We start from the raw sequence: 14,558 nt of genomic DNA, 5'->3' as shown, positions 1-14,558 counted from the left end.
CTCTTCACAGAGGTGGTTAGCTAATAACATAAGGAATCTAGCATAATACACATTCTTAACTCTTTTATTTAACTCTCCTAATTTAAAACCTAATTCAAACAAGACAAGGTCACTGAAATTGTAGAATTTATCTGTAACTAGCATGTAGAGCATGGAAATATTCACTGAATCAAAATTACTGATCTTGCCTGAGAAAACCTTTGTAACTACATCACACAAGAAACTCTACTCTATCCTAAGACCCATTCTCCTAATATCACTCAGTTTAGAAGTAGGAAGTGCATAGTGCATGGAATTAAGCATATTGATTATATCAGTGTCAGTGTGTAGTGAAGTCACATTGTTATCAGGAATTTTGAAACATGCTTTTATCACATCACTATTTATACAGAATTCTTTACCTTTAATGGTTAGAGTGATGGTCTTATCTGTAGAGTTGTAGGTAGCAGTGGTCCACATCTCTTCAACAACTTCACAGAAGATTGTGGATGATTCCAGCATGGCATAGTTGAGCTTGCAACTCTTCACAAAGTCCATCATCTTGTGATAGTCTCCAGATTGCTGAATACCCTTGTTCACTAGTGCGGTGAAATTGTTCTTCTTATAAATGAACCCAGTTTGAGACATAATCTTTACAACATGTGCCATTGTTATAGAATAAGAGCTTGAAGAGAAAGAGAGTAAGTGCTTTGAGAGAGAATAAAATTAAAGCAGTTGAATTGAGAATGATAAAAGAAAAGCAATTGCAATGAAATAAGCTTTTATACTATCTTAAAAATAACTGATAAAAATAATAAAGTAAAATAAAGTAATCAATAGAAATTGCCTAAAATAGCCGTTTAAAAATAAACTGAAAAAAAAAATTCCACCCATTATCCGTCGTGTTATGCTTATAAACTGTAAGTATACTGGATGGATAATGTACAGGAAATTAACGGCTGAGATTAAGACAATTCAACGGATGAGGATAAACTGTTATCCGTCGAGACATAAAATATTCCAAAAACATAATTGATTATTGTTAGAAAATAATATATCGACGGATAATCAAACTCGATGGATAAAGATCATCCGTCGAGATGTAAATTTTGACTTAGCCAAAATTTCATCCAAGACTGAAAAATCAATTAAGTTTCTGGCTGCATTTCAACTTGCAAATTAACTCAGATAGATTTAAGAGTAATTAAGCATACCTAACTCACTTACCAACCTTGAGAATGTGGATTCATCCAGTGGCTTGGTAAAGATATCTGCAAGCTGCTTCTCACTTGGAACAAAATGTAGTTCCACAGTACCATTCATTACATGTTCCCTTATGAAATGGTACTTGATATCAATGTGCTTTGTCCTTGAATGTTGTACTGGATTTTCAGTGATGGCAATTGCACTTATGTTATCACATAAAATAGGAATCCTTTCAACTTGCAAACCATAGTCTAGCAATTGATTTTTCATCCATAATATCTGTGCACAGCAACTACCAGCAGCAATATATTCAGCTTCAGCTGTAGAACTAGAGACTGAATTTTGCTTTTTACTAAACTAGGACACAAGCTTGTTTCCTAGAAATTGACAGGTTCTTGTTGTACTTTTTCTATCAATTCTACAACCTGCATAATCTGCATCTGAATAACCAGTTAGATCAAAACCAGAATCTCTAGGGTACCAAATGCCAAGATTTGGTGTTCCCTTGAGATATCTGAAAATTCTTTTAATAGCTATTAAGTGAGATTCTCTAGGATCAGCTTGAAATCTAGCACATAAACATGTAGTAAACATTATATCTGGCCTACTAGCTGTTAAGTACAGAAGTGAGCCAACCATGCCTCTATAACTTGAAATATCCACATACTTTTCAGTATTGTTTAATTCAAGCTTAGTTGCAGTGGCCATGGGAGTTTTTGCAGATGTGCAATCCATTAGATCAAGCTTCCTTAAAAGATCAAAAATATATTTAGTTTGACTAATGAATATTCCATCACTAACTTGCTTAACTTGTAAGCCAAGAAAGTAAGTTAGTTCTCCCATCATACTCATTTCATACTTATTTTGCATCAATTTGGCAAACTTTTTGCAAAGTTTCTCATCTGCAGAGCCAAAAATAAAATCATCTACATAAATTTGAACAAGTATACTAGAGCCATTAACATTTCTGAAAAATAAAGTTTTATCTACAGTACCTCTTGTGAAGTGATTTTCCAAAAGGAACTTTGATAAAGTGTCATACCAGGCTCTAGGTGCTTGCTTCAGTCCATAAAGTGCTTTCAAAAGATAATAGACATGTTCTGGAAAATTTGGATCTTCAAAGCCAGGAGGTTGACTAACATAGACTTCTTCCTCCAAATCTCCATTCAGAAAGGCACTTTTGACATCCATTTGATAGACCTTGAAATTGGCATGGGCTGCATAGGCTAAGAAGATTCTGATGGCTTCAAGTCTTGCAACATGAGCAAATGTTTCATCAAAATATATTCCTTCTTGCTGACAATAGCCCTTAGCAACCAATCTAGCTTTGTTCCTGACTACTATGCCATTTTTATCCATCTTATTTCTGAATACCCATTTGGTATCTATTGGATTCTTTCCTTTAGGCTTGGGCACCAGCTTCCATACATTATTCCTTTCAAATTGGTTTAGCTCCTCCTGCATAGTTAAAATCCAATCAGGATCCAACAAAGCTTCTTCTACCTTCTTTGGTTCTTCCTTGGAAAGAAAGCTGCTGTATAGACATTCTTCCTGAGTTCCTCTTCTTGTTTGAACTCTAGAAGAAACATCACCAATGATAAGCTCAAAGGGGTGATCTTTTATCCATTTCCTTTGTTGAGGTAGATTAGCTCTAGATGAAGAAACCTCATTGTTGTCTTGATGTGTGATTGAGTTTTGATTGTTAGAAACTCCCCCTGAGTTTGTGGATCTTTGATTTGAGAAAGGGGAAATTTCTATAGGTGATCTATCTTGACTTCCTGCTCCTTGTGATAACCCGACGGATGGTGAATTTTGAGTACCACCGGATGAAGCTGGTTGTCTCCCGACAGATAATGCAGATTGCCTCCCGACGGATGAAGCATTATGCAACTCGACAGATGTTGAGTTTTGTGCTTCATTGGTAGTAGATTTATCTACATTATCCTTAGATACTGTTTCTTGATCACTTTCATCATCACTATCATCACTAACCATCTCCACATTGTCGAATTTGAGGCTCTCATGGTAATCTCCATCTTTCAGTCCTTCAATCTTTTTATCATCAAACACAACATGTATTGATTCCACAACAATGTTGGTTCTTAGATTGTAGACTCTATATGCTTTCCGAACAACATACCCAACAAAAATTCCTTCATCTGCTTTAGCATCAAACTTCCCATTTTGATCAGTTTGATTTCTCAGAATATAGCACTTGCAGCCAAAGACATGAAGAAAATTTAGAGTTGGTTTCTTGTTCTTGAACAATTGATAGGGAGTCATGCATCTAGCTTGATTAACCAGAGAAATATTCTGAGTGTAGCATGCAGTATTTACAGCTTCAGCCCAGAAATAGGTTGGCAGTTTAGATTCTTCAAGCATTGTCCTTGCAGCTTCATTAAGTGATATGTTCTTCCTTTCCACTACTCCATTCTGTTGTGGAGTCCTTGCTACTGAAAACTCATGCAGAATCCCATTTTCCTCACAAAATGCTCTCATGACAGATTTCTTGAACTCAATTCCATTGTCACTCCTGATTCTTCTAACCTTGAAATCAGGATGATTATTGACTTGCCTTATGTGATTGATAATGATTTCACTAGCCTCATCTTTAGACTTTAGGAAATATGTCCAAGAGAACTTTGAGAAATCATCTATAATTGAGATAGACAATACATTGACTGGTCAAAACAAATCCATGTGAAGCAGTTGCAGAGGCTCTTCAATTATTGAATCAAGTTTCTTCCTGAATGATGCTTTAATCTGCTTCCCCTTTTGGCAGGCATCACACATTCCATCCTTAGAAAACTCCACTAGAGGAATGCCTCTAAACAGTTCTTTCTTTAGTAGCTCATTCATGGTCTTGAAGTTTAAATGGGATAGCTTCTTGTGCCATAGCCAACTTTCATACTGACTTGCTTTACTGAGAAGACAAGTTACAGATTCTGCATTAGATGAGTTGAAATCAGCTAGGTACACATTTCCTTTTCTCACACCAGTGAGAACCACTTTGTTGCTTCTTTCATTAGTCATAACACAGGCTTCTGAATTGAAGGTTACTGAGTTGCCTTTATCACAAAGCTGGCTGATACTCAACAAGTTGTGTTTGAGACCATCCATTAAGGCAACCTCCTCAATGATGACATTGTCCTTTGAAATTAAGCCATATCCCACAGTATAACCCTTGCTGTCATCTCCAAAAGTGATACTTGGGCCAGCTCTGTGGCGCCCTCCAAACCCGGGTCAGAAGTTTGGGGTCGACACACACACCTTATTTATAACCTGCTTATAACAATGATAAAGATAATAATATGCAGTGACCCTACTTACCAACTACCACGGACCGCAACATGTTAAAGTATGCACACAAGCCAAACACACTTTCTTATATTACAAACCGTTCAAATCCCAACTATACAAACTCATAACTGAGTATTAAACATTATTACAAACTTTTACAAACTTAAATTACTCCCAAAAGAAGCCTACTAGCTCAACTCGATCAACCTGAACCCCTAGCTCTCGCGCTGGACTGGGGATCCTCGGTACCAACCGGTTCCTTCTTAACTGGAAAAGAACATAAATAACATCGCACAAATGAGCTAACTAGCTCAGCAAGTCACAATGACAAAACTGAGAATAATGATCATCAGGTAAATATGGTTACGATAACAAGTGAACAATGGATTATGATTTAGAATTAGATATTATATTTTCATTTTATAAACCAAGGTTAGGCTGCTGATCAGTCACGCACTAACCCCGAGCAAAGCACACGACACTGCTCTAACTACTGGATCCAAGGCACACATTAGCCTAACTTGACCATTATATGGTCTGACCACGAATCTGGTCCACAATTTATAAAAACAATCCAATTCTACCATAATAACAGAATAAGCAGTATTAAATAATAAACAGGATCATTAATAACATTGGACGTTCAATAATGAAAAATGGTTTCAATCTGCATAAAGATCAATATGGCATTTCCAAAGCTTGGCTGTTAGGTAGTGAAAGAATTGGATAACAAAAGAATCAGTGTTTCAGGGTTTCAAGAATTTGGTCTTTCAAAGCATAAGATACAATGGTTTGAGTGTATAGGCAATCTGGTTCAGTGTTTGATAATTAGTTTGTATTTGTGGAGTAGTATCGTACATTTGAGGTTCGTATTTGGGTATACAACAATCAATGGTTTAGAAAGAATCAGGTTTACAGCTCAAGATCAATAACTGGAATCAGGGTTTAGGGTTCAGTGCTTCAAAGCACTTGCAATATAAAACAGGACTATCAATCACTATAATATCTTAAGAAAGTTCAGAACACTTGCCTGGTACTAGCTTATTATACTGCACTCGCTTTCAGTCACGACTGTCTTACTCCTCGACTACCTATTTCCCTTTTCTACGCCTTGCCTCTTCTGCTCACATATCATAAGCATCTATCAATATTCAACTCATACGATTCTATTCAACACATACTTCTATCTACCCTTCGTTTCACCCAAATCCGATTAACAGATTGAAAGTTACGCAATAACAAGTAAACATCCATTATACATACCGACAGTTAACCAACAAGTCACATATAACACATAACACGTCACATAATCAATGATATATCAATTATAAAGAAGTCTCGGGTCATAAATAGGCTTTCGGATATTTAAATGATTTTTAAAACATTTTTCGGAATTAAAACGGGTCGTTGGATCAATTTCGGAGTAATAAATCAATTAATCAATTAATTTTTGAATTAATTGACCAATTAATCAATTAAAAATTGACTGAAATTAATTAACTAATTAATTCAGATTTATTTTTGAATTAAAAATAATTTTTGGAATTAAAATAATAATTTTTAGAATTTTAGAAATTAAAAAGGAATTTTTATAATTAAAATAAATAGGAAATATGATTTTTAAATAATTTGTAAACAGGAATCCAAAATATGCAAACTCTGGAAACCTGGGGGACTAAACTGTTTCTTCCCCAAAAGTCCAGGGGCCCGTTTGCAATTTTGCAAACCCCCGCAGCCGACTCGCTGGAGTGTGGCCGGAGAACACGATTCCGGCCACCTCAGGCCACCAAACTATCCAGAATTAATCTACACATTACCAGGAACTTATTTATACAATCAAAACACATCAATCATCCATGTCCTGGCCGGAAATTGGCCAAGAACATCGCCGGTTTCCGGCGAACTTCGCAAATTTTCAAAACACAACTCTCTTCGATTCAGACGTCCTCTGTTAACGAGCTATATACCAATCGATTGCAAATTTCATAAGGAACAAAACCCACTATAAATCAACAGCTAATAACCCCTAAATCAAAAAGGCCCAAATTTTAATTGAAAACATTCATACGGGTTATAAACCCTAATTTTATAATTCGAGAATTAAACCCACTTTTGAGCATGTTATTGAACTCCAAATCACACGTATGACATATGAAAATCATCAGGAAAATAAGCTCTACAACATACAATCATCAAATCATACAAGCAATCATCCGAACAGAAATTCATATTTTCAATAAAAATAATTCGAAAATAAATAAAAACATAGAAAAATAACCTTAGTTTCTGCAGTAAAATGAAGCTTAGAATCTGATAGTACTCCACAAATCCTTCATTTTGGTTACTCAAGCTTTGAAAACAGAGATCAATAACACCTTCGTTTTGCTGTTTGATTCTCAGAAAGGTTTATGAATTTAGGGTTTTTCTCTGGAAAATTATATATTAGCTGACTGCAAATGATTTTGATACGAAATAAAATACGGTAAAAGGCTATTTATAATTACGGAAAATTAGTATCCCGTTGGATCATTCCGGATATAAAATGGTACCTTTATTTATAAAAACTGATCCAAACGGTATCAGTTTTTGGGACAATTATCCAAATCAGTTGTAACACCCCCAAATCTGGGGTCGGGGATTCGGGTTGTCACGAGTTCCATTTCCCTTAATAATACTTAACCTTAACAATCACCCAATTTCTGCGTACTGTGACCCCACGATATACACACACCACAAGTTATAGTCTCAGAGATGAATACCAAAAATAACACAAGTCATTTTATTCCACAATTATAAACCATTTCACCTCAAAAGGGTTTCTGAATAATTTACATATTCTTTGCCATTATTACAATTCATAATATACATAAGTCTGGTTCATCAATAGTTGAAAGCCTAGCCTATTGGTAGTTCCTACCTCAGCTACGGCGGCATCAACGCTTCCAGAAAACTGCGGAACGTTTTCTAACCGCTTGCGAATTGGAAGCTTGGTCCTGTTCATCTTTTCTATCTGTTGTTGTGTGATGAAGAAGAAATCAAGGGTGAGCAACAAGCCCACCGAAATAATATGTATAATAACTAACAATATATGAGCATTCTCATAGTACTCATGAAAGTCTTGGTCAAGAAGAAATGAACCAAGTTTGATATCTTAATACGACCACGTCGTAAAATATTCAGTATATATATATATATATATATACTTTTCACAATCTTTGAAATCCTCTGACATGTATAAAATACACAGAGTTCCAGTTTATAACTGTATAAAAATATCGTTGCAAGGTGATCTCATATATCTAACCTTGTCTCAACGTTTTTCTGAAAATCTTTGATATGCATAAGATAATCATTTACTAGATATAAGTTCAAAAGATGAAGTTACAAGATACTCCAATATACTTATATCTTTTCTGAATACTACTTGAACTACCACCGTTCAAGTTATAATTAGTTTCAAAAGTTCGTCCCATAGATGAGACCACAAGATAAGACTTGAATAGATTCAATCTTTGAAATATCATTTGAAAGAATGAAGTTACGAGATAATTCATTAAGTCCCGATATATATATGCACCTATATATATATATATATACATTTCATACACTCCTTGAAAACCTCTGTTATAAAAATTATAAACAGAGTTGCAATATCCAATGAATTTGGAAAGGAGAAAACCTTGGCATAAACCTGATATCTTGCTGATCAGGCAAATATACTAATAAGTTACCTTTTCTACTAGTAGATGGACGAATTCCCCACTGGTCATCACCCTGGCCGTAATTGGACCTTATGCTGGACTGCCACTCAGCCACTTACGCATTTGATGGACTCCCACTGAGTCACTTACACTTTCATGGACGCCCACTGAGCCCATGTTGCTTATGCCGACTCAATAGATGGACTTACTTCCCGAACGTTGGGTAAGTAATCAATTCATTTACCAAAACAGCAACCTCGTTGTGAATATAAAATACACCACAGAGCCGGATCCCTCAGGTTTTGAGCAGAATATTTAAATCCCCTTTGAAAGGAAGATCTTAAATATAAAAATGAGTTTTGGGATCCGCTCTAACTTTTAAAATCATTTTGAAGAATCGCAAATATTTTTAAGAATGTTTGGAGTAATGCTGATTTAATGAAATAAATCAGTCCCGATATATTAGAAAATATCTGAATATTATTATTTAAATAATATTCCCATAAGGATGATCTTTATAAAAATAATTGAAGTAGAAGTTTTAAAACTCATACTTGAAATGAATAATAAATAACCAAAGATATACTTATACGAAAGTACGATCTTTATTTGAATAATCGAAAATGAGTTTGATTATCGAAATACTATTCTTTAATAATAAAAAGAATCTTATTGAATAAATAATTGGAGTCATAAGTCCTCGAATGAATATTCAAAATAACATTCATTAAATAGAATAAACGGAGTCATAAGTCTTTGAATGAATATTCAAAATAATATTCATTAATAAAAATAAAGTTATCGAATAAACCTTATTCAATTGATAGTTTTGAAAACTTTATCTATATATATATATATATATAATATACTCAGGAACATCGACTCCCGGTTTTAGAAAATGTTCGCCTTTAGGTCCCCTATATTAAGGGTATACGCAACTACTGCTTATCTCTAGCATAGGTATTATGCAATTATAAGCAATTGAATCAACATTTACATATCAAGATTTCGAAACAGACATGCATATAAACCATATTAGCATGCTCCAATAAATCGCAAGATTTGCTAATTAACCAACATGCATCTATCACAAGATAATGCATATACATATATACATCACAACAACAGTATAACGGGTAGAAAACTTGCCTGAGTGTTCCCGGATAGACTTAAGCTTAGAATGGGTCCGATAACCTATGAACAACAACATAAGTCGGAATTAAACCCCGGTCACTTAAGAAACTAGACTTTAACCAATTGAACCCTAACGTTCGCTTATGGTCACTTCTACGCTTAACGAATCACATAAGTCATTCGAGTACCCTCGGCTCCACCATTTTTAATAAATTAACCATTAAGAATTTTAAGGCGATTCTTTCGCGAGTACTCTACCAACTGCCTAATCCACTTTACATAATTGTTTCATACTCCAATTAGTCATTTAAGGGCCTTAACCAAGGTTTCAAAGTAAGGCGAGGGGTAATGGTTCGGTCGCGAAACGCCGTTACTTAAAATGGTCATTTCTCCTAAACCGTACATCGGATTCAAGCGAACCACATATCAAAACAAAGCTCATAACATGAACTATCTAATCATGGCAATGGTCAAAACCTAACAGTGAGTTCACGGGTCCTGATGTTAAGAACAAAAGCAGTCTAAGGTAATTCGGGCATTACGACGGCTATGTTTACGCGATTACCAAATTTTATACTACTCCAAATCAATCCACAATCAATCCACAATCATTACTACAACCAAACTCCATCAACTCAATACTACAACAGCCCCAACACCTCAAGATTTCCAATTTATACTACTTCTCAATCATAAAATAAGAGCTTACTTAAGTTCATTAACTAATAATCAAGATTTACTACTCCAAAAACATTACAAAACCAACCAATCTCTAAATATTCAATAACCATGCTTCTCATGAACTATACTACTCATAACAAGCTTCTTAACATTCAATAATTATGCTAGGTTAAGAGATTATACCTTTCTTGTGAGTAGGAGTAACTAATGAGCTTGAAACAACCTTGGAAAATCCTTACTAAAGCTTTATCTAAACAAAAACACAAGATCAAAATTTCAAGTTCTTGAAAAACACTATTCACTCTCTTCTTCCATGAATTATAGGATGAAATTGTGAAGGAATTTGAAGCTTAGACTTATAGGATATCTATATCTATGTACAAGGAACCTTAGATAATTACCTCACTAATTAACAAGGCTTAGAACTTGAATTTGAGTTTTTCTTTCTTTGAAAAAGAGATGAAGCCGAGAGCTTCTTGATGGAAAGGTGAAGTCACTTTGTATTTTGTGATTTTTTTTGCCTTGGCTTGATTGTTTTGTTTTTGTTCTGCTTAATTACCTTTTAACCATGGTAAAATTTGTGTGGTTTATAATCAACCAACACTTCCTTCCCTTTTGGTCATGCTTATGTCATCCTCCTATGTCATCTTCCCACACTTGTCTTGTTGGTGTGATGACATCATCATCACTAACCTCTTTGATTAGCTCCTAATTACTTGGCTAATGATCGCTGATCTTTTATACGGTTCGCTTAACTTTCGTTCTCGTTTATCGTTTGAGGGATCATACCCGGGATCTTATTACTTGGGTTTCCTTAACCTTTCTCAATACATTATATTCCTTTTATGATCCTCTCTTATACTCCTTGAATTTAAATACTTTTTATCCTGTTACCTTATACTCAATTCTTTCTGTATCTGGTGGATTTTCGGGAAAAATCGAAGCGTTCGAATTTGGATTCTGACGATCTTTACATACACTTATATACCATATAGATGACTAATAAGATCTCAGAATGACAATAAAAGAACATCTACAAAGTGTGGCATGAAAAGTTTTCTTATTCAGCATAATCAGCAAAAACACTATTCATAAGGGTTTCAAAAATTTCAAAAATTGGGGTTATTATAGTCTCCCCTCCTTAAAAGGATTCCGTCCCGGAATTAGATAAAAATGAATAGGGATACTTTCTTAGCATTGCACTTTCTAACTCTCAAGTCAATTTTCCCACATTGTGCTTCTACCACCAACTCTGACTAGCTTGATAATCCCTTCTCCTAAGCACTTGTCCCTTTTTGATCTATAACCCTTCCTGGTTGCTCCATATAGGTTACGTCTGGTTGCATGTCTATGCGCTCATATGCCCCTATTTGTCTGGCATCCGAATTACACTTCCTTAACATTAATACGTGGAACATGTTATGAACTTGCTACATGTTCGGGGGTAGGGCTAACTCATATGCTAACTTCCCAATACGTCTTAATATATCCAAGGGTCCAACAATTCGTGGGCTTAGCTTTCCTTTCTTTTTGAACCTCATCCATCCTTTCCAAGGGATACCTTTAACATTACTAGGTCCTCTATTTCATACTCTTTATCCTTTCGAGTCAAATCAACATACTCCTTATGTCCATCTTGGGCTACTACCAGCCGTCCTCTGATTAGATCTATTATATCCTTGGTCCTTTGGACTACTGTGGGTCCGAGCATCTTGCGTTCTACAACTTCATCCTAACATAAGGGAGATCGACATTGTCTTCCCTCAATGATCTCATAAGGCGACATCTCAATACTGACATATCATCTATCGTTGTAAGAAAACTCAATCCGTGTTAAGTGATCGTTCCAAATTCTTTCAAGTTTATTGCACAGATCCTCATCATAGCTTCTAGCATTATAGCTTTTGCTTCTCAATACTCCTTCTTTTCTTGTTCGTAAGCATTACTATCTTCCGTACAGAATACCATTCTAGATATACCTTTACTCGCTAGAGTTTTATAACCTTTTAATAACCACGTCAACCTTAGTATCATTAACGTGTTAGATTCGGAATACCACTGTACTTGGTACCACTTCATCTCTAGCTGCCTCCATCTTCGAAAGCTTGGTCCTTCGTGTAGAAGTAAAAAAATTTATTGAGAGATCACTATGATCATGAACACTTGTTCTATTGCATAGTTAGTACCGAAGGTGGCCAGCTAGGCTTCTATCACACAGATAGATAGTCATTCGAAAATACCTCCCCTTCTGGAAGGGTTGTTCTTCTCAGATTATACAAAATGAAAAGGAGAGAAAAGAATTAATTAAAGAGAATTGTATATATATAAAATATACTGCCACAAAATATCTGGCTTGGAATCTACCCCTGAACTATAGAGGTTTGTCATAGGAGAAAAAACATATACGTATATATATCAGCATCAGGTTTTATAGCATCGCATTTCACATGTCTAATTATTTTTGCTATTTCGTCCATGATTCTATGGACCCATGCTCTTCCTCGAGCTTATACTCAATCACCTTTGAAACTCCCTCATCATCGAAAATCGAATCTGGGGTCTCATTCTAGACATCATCGTTACTAGAATCCTATGCTTGCACCGCAACCTTCCTCGTATAGTAATACGACTCTCTATTGATAAGAAGGAATAAGTATTCAATAGGTAGATAATCTACTTAATTAGTCTATCAATGATAACTTATACACCATCACGACCCGATTAGTGGTACTCAATCTCAACATCCATTCCAATACAACTCTAACGGTTGCAAGTAATGGGCTCATTACTTGCAGAATCATTGTTGTATTACTATGGTCCACCACTAACCTACTGTAGTCATTCATTTTCTATGAAATCTTAATAGCTAACCATACGGAGTTCATACATGTCGTATCAAATTCTTCTAAGGAGGCAACATAATCACCATTTCATGATTCATGAAGAACACTCCTGAATTTGGTGTACATATGACATGAAGCAGATAAAATTACAGAAGAGTTTCAATAAAAGCAACAATAGAAGGTTAATACCATTCTTAATCATATGTCTATATTTAGGAGCCATAAAGCTCAAAGGTTCATTTTATCCTTTTTGAAACATGGTCCTGGCTTATTCTCAAGATAAGACCTTCTAAGATAGATAGTCCGCTCATAGCAATTACATGAATTAAATCTTTACCAAACTACTATTACGGTTGAGTATTGCACAATCATCAGAAGGAATGTCAATCTTTCAAACCATAATACAACCTTCGCGGCTTTAACCATCGTCACTGTATTCCTCCGGCACGAGCGCCGATAATTGTCTTTTTACACTTAAAGTGTCGGCCACCTCATTGGCCCTTCCTAATAGTAATAGTTCCTTATAATCAATGTCATTTTAACCACCTTCAACTAAATTTTCTACCTCATTTCAAAATACTGCTTGTGTGAAAATGCTCTTCCTTAAGCATTGGTGAGAGAGAAGAAAAAAAAATATCACCATTTTTCCATAAGTTATTGCCTTAGTCTTTAGATGTGAACATTGTCACGACTGACTCTCGATCATACTTAGGACGTCTCTTATCTTGGGTCCTTCTCGTTTTCACCAATCTCGACCTTCATTGGGTCGATCTATACTTTCTTATGGTTCAACACGTGCCCACATGGCATTATTATAATTACGTCACATTTCCTTTATCAAAATTTCTATTCTTGAGAACTTTGAATATTACCCTTTTCCTTGTAAAACCTCTAAGGTTATCCTTGAATCGTTCCTCCTGTATTCCCTAGATACATGGCATATCAAAATACCATGTACTAATACTAGAACCATTGTCTATGTACTTCTGAAAAATTTCTCTACTGATCTTTAAAGGTTGTTATCACCTTAGTCCTTCGTTCCATACTACCCAAACTCATAATGTCCCTATTAGGGTGAAATGCCATCCTTTATGCATCCCCCGTGGTTCATCTCAAGTTATTGAGGTTATGTCCTTAATTCCACCTTTAAAAAGGTACTTGCATCCTTACATGGATAAATCAAGTCATATATCCCTGATAAGGGTATCTTATTCAATCATTCCCATCTCGATAGTATATGCCCAATTTCACAATAACATCTGTATTCAAAATGAGGTCAATCAATATGGCCTCCAAAAGATAACAACGGTTATCTACTTTTCTTGCCTGATTCAGTAATGATAACAGGGATGTTCTAGAAGATATTGGTCTTGTTCAACGTGAACTTCTTTTTACTAAATCCTCATTTACTTTTGTTGTTTATCTCAACAGTCATCTCAATGTTGAGATATCTTCTATACTTGATGTCTCCCTTTTTGGGTATCAATTCACATGCGTTACTTACACTTCACATTCTTGAAGGTCACTTCCTTCATCCAATTTTCCTAATTTCTTACTTTCTTGTCTCCTCAGTCCATCCGTGTTTCCTTATTAATCAATCGATCAATCTCAAATTTTCATCGAATACTGTCAACTTCAAGGGAATTAACTATACGTATCGCTTACGCCTTCAAATCTTGAATTTATCTCATGATCGGTCACCATCGCGCTGATG

This window comes from Apium graveolens, chromosome 8 (genome assembly GCF_009905375.1).
Source record: "Apium graveolens cultivar Ventura chromosome 8, ASM990537v1, whole genome shotgun sequence".
Lineage (NCBI taxonomy): Eukaryota > Viridiplantae > Streptophyta > Magnoliopsida > Apiales > Apiaceae > Apium > Apium graveolens.
This window is presented reverse-complemented; position numbering follows the sequence as displayed.